Source organism: Eurosta solidaginis, chromosome 4, assembly GCF_040869045.1.
Source record: "Eurosta solidaginis isolate ZX-2024a chromosome 4, ASM4086904v1, whole genome shotgun sequence".
Taxonomy (NCBI): domain Eukaryota; kingdom Metazoa; phylum Arthropoda; class Insecta; order Diptera; family Tephritidae; genus Eurosta; species Eurosta solidaginis.
This window is the reverse complement of record NC_090322.1, coordinates 110613401-110617033: the sequence shown is the minus strand read 5'-3', so window position 1 is coordinate 110617033 and position 3633 is coordinate 110613401. Positions and strand designations below refer to the sequence as shown.

The 3633-nt window shown below is 39.0% G+C and overlaps 1 pseudogene; it reads left to right on the top strand.

Annotated features, from left to right (window-relative positions):
* Positions 1 to 437: 437 nt before the first annotated feature.
* LOC137248647 (poly(A) polymerase type 3-like) lies at positions 438 to 3301 on the top strand (annotated as a pseudogene).
* The last annotated feature ends 332 nt before the right edge of the window (positions 3302 to 3633 follow it).

The following is a 3633-nucleotide window of genomic DNA, read 5'->3' as shown; positions in this document are numbered from 1 at the left end:
AAACATACAGATGTAGAGAAAAAATTTGAACATTCAAACACACAGATGTATAGGAAGAATGTGAACATTCAAACATACAGATGCATAGAAAGAATGTGAACATTCAAACATACATATGTATAGAATGTAAATTTCAATGGTATTGAAACAAACGGGAAGCAAATCTACTGATTCACTGCTTCGCTTCTCCGTTACTTCATTTTCATTCTTTTGAAATTTACGGCGCGTGGGTAGCGTACGCTGATTTTAGACGAGAAAAAATTGGTAAGTAAATTTTATTAGGTGATAATATATTTTCTTTATTAATTAATTAATTTTGTTTCTTTTCAGATTACTGGCGTGGATGGTCGTTACGATCCTACACGTTGGCATGGGCACCGGGATTTTTTTGAAATGCTCGGCAATAGGTCATTTGGGGGTTACTTAAAAAAAGAAATATGCCTAAAGCATTGGAACCATTCAAAGTATTTGAAAGCCAAGATGAGCTGAACCATCGTATGGAAATTTTAGCTAAACTCATCACACTTGTTAAGCAATGGGTCAGAGATGTCTCAATGGCAAAAAATATGCCAGAGACAGCCGCTGAGAAACTTGGTGGCAAAATTTATACCTTCGGTTCATATCAGTTAGGTGTACATCAAAAAGGTGCCGATATTGATGCGCTTTGTGTGGCGCCACGTAACCTTGAGTGTACGGATTATTTTACATCATTCTTTGATATGCTTAAAAAACATGCCGAAGTGACCGAATGCCGTGCTGTAGAAGAGGGCTTTGTGCCAGTTATTAAAATGAATTTTGATGGTATGGAAATAGATTTGTTATTTGCCCGCCTATCGCTCAAAAAATACCAGACGATTTTGATTTGAGAGACGATAATCTACTTAAGAATTTGGATCCACGTTCGGTTCGCAGTTTGAATGGTTGCCGTGTGACGGACGAGATATTGGCATTAGTACCCAATATTGAAAATTTTGGGCTGGCATTGCGTGCTATTAAGTTGTGGGCGAAAAAAACATGGCATTTACTCTAATTATTTGGGTTACTTGGGTGGTGTAACGTGGGTTATGTTGGTAGCGCGCACATGCCATCTGTATCCGAATGCAACAGCCTCCACTTTAGTGCATAAATTCCTTTTAGTATTCTCGCGTTGGAAGTGGCCAAATCCAGTGCTGCTGAAGCATCCCGACAATGTCAATTTAAGATTTGCGGTTTGGGATCCAAGCGGCGGTCACGTAAATCCTGCCGTAACCATAGGCTTATTAGTGGCGGGGCGTGTAAGCGTTTTGCGTGCCGTTTGTTATATAATATTCCAATGTCTCGGTTCCATCGCCGGTACAGCGGCTATTCGTACACTCTTAGATGAGGCGTATTACGGTGGCTTAGGTCATACACATCTGGCGCTTAATATTACTGAACTACAAGGCCTCGGTATTGAATTATTTTTGGGCTTGGTCTTGGTGCTCACAGTTTTTGGTGCTTGTGATGCCAATAAACCAGATTCCCGTTTCACTGCGCCACTCGCCATCGGTCTCTCTGTCACCCTCGGTCATTTGGGCACAATTCGTTATACCGGCTTTTGCTGTACACAATTGGGATGCACACTGGGTCTACTGGACAGGTCCAATTATGGACGATATCGCAGCAGCGCTCGTCTACACACAAATCAAAGAGAAGCCACTCGTACACACTGCCGTCAAGGTGATTGAAGTTTCCGAGAAATATCGAACACACGCTGATGATCGTGAGGCAAGCTTAATTAAAGCTTGGAAAGATTCTGCTTTCTATTAAATTAAAACAAAGTTATACACATTTTAAAAAGGAAAACATTTAACTCTACAAGTAACTAAAGAGAAGCAATAGAATTCCAACTGTTTGATTGTGAGGATCGAAAATATGTATGACATACTATATAAAATGGCGAAGTTGAGTAAAGAATTTATCAGCTAAAAATCTTAATTCATAGCGATAACGCAAATCATAGGGTATATTTGGTAAGACTCGCTTAGCTTTGAGTGTGAGGTGAGCTTTGGATGGTGATCACACAATCGAACGCCGGGATTCGGAAAACATTCAATTTGCACACATCAAAATTTCATCGCATCAAAATTTCTACTTAATTCTGTACATAAATACTCGTAACATTTAAGAATGTTAATGCCTCGGATCGTTATCATCTTATGCCAATTATAACACCGGCATATCCTCAACAAAACTCCACTTTCAACGTGTCGGAATCACCCAAGAAAGTAATACTTAATGAATTTAATCGAGGTATGATTACAACTGATGAGATTATGCTCGGACGTGCGACATGGGATCGACTATTTGGGGCTTCAGTTAGTTTCTTTTACAAATATCGTCACTTTATTGTATTTTTAGTTACATCGCAAAATGGCGACGACCAGCTCCAATAGTGCGGCTTAGTGGAGTCAAAAATACGTTTGTTGGTTGGTAATTTAGAACGTAATCAACACATTGCATTGGCACATGTAAATCCTACATGTTTTGATTATAAGAAAACAGCTGTTGTCGGCACACACAACAACAGCGCCAATGATGAAAAAATCAATCAAGTGGTGGTAGTGCACCCATAAGTTCATCCAACTTTTGTTCGATGTGGTTTATTGGTTTGGAATTTCAGCGTACAGAGAACTTGAATGTAGACCTGACCGAGAGTATTCAAAATTTCACAGAACACGTCATACAAGATGGGATAAACATAAAAATGCTGAAGGACGGAATGAATATTGAGGCGCGGCATGTAAAGCGTAAAGCACTGTCACAGTATTTAGATACGGACTTTTTGAAGCGTGAACGCAAGTCCATGGAACAACACACCAATTTTAATAACGCAGTTTTAGCTAATCGTAAACGATTGTCGACCGAATTATCTGCAACACAGCAACAGAAAGATGGTACGACTAAAAAAGGTCGTGTCAGTGAATCGCAAACAGGGGACATTTCACGCATGTGGAATGATTCACGTACACGTATGTCAAGGTCAAGCACAATAGCCTACGGTTAGTATAATTTGTAGTCTAAAATATATATCGTCGGTGAAAGTTCCAACCAACTGTTCTTGTTGCTGTATGTGAGCTTTCATAGACGATATAAACGTATTTACATAAAGGAATATGTGCGATGGAAAACCTCATATTTCCTTTTCAATAAAATTAGGTGTCATTTGCTCCATTATAAAATACGTGACGCTTATGTGCATCCACAATTCATTGCGGACGTTATGAAACCAATGAAAACTGATGAAATCATGGATCAGGAAGTACCGAATTTATCTGGTGGTGGAACGAGTTACACATCCAGTCACATAACTAAACTATTAATCAATAACAAAAGAGGGTGAGTTTAAATTTGAATTACTACTAATGTAGATGCCCGCATAGTCCTATATGTTCGCATTTGTATACGTACACGCTCTTCTGTCGAAGATCAGCTCGTAAGTGCTTAAATTCTGAATTTCCCCTTGTACCAATACCCAGTGGGTTACTCTTTCTGACCAAATAATGAGTTATCATAGAATTTAAACAACAGGGCTAGTCAGATATGACTCCTCGTAATGTTCAAAAAACTGAATATATAAAGTTTTGCAATAACATGGTGGAATCCTCTTCGCAT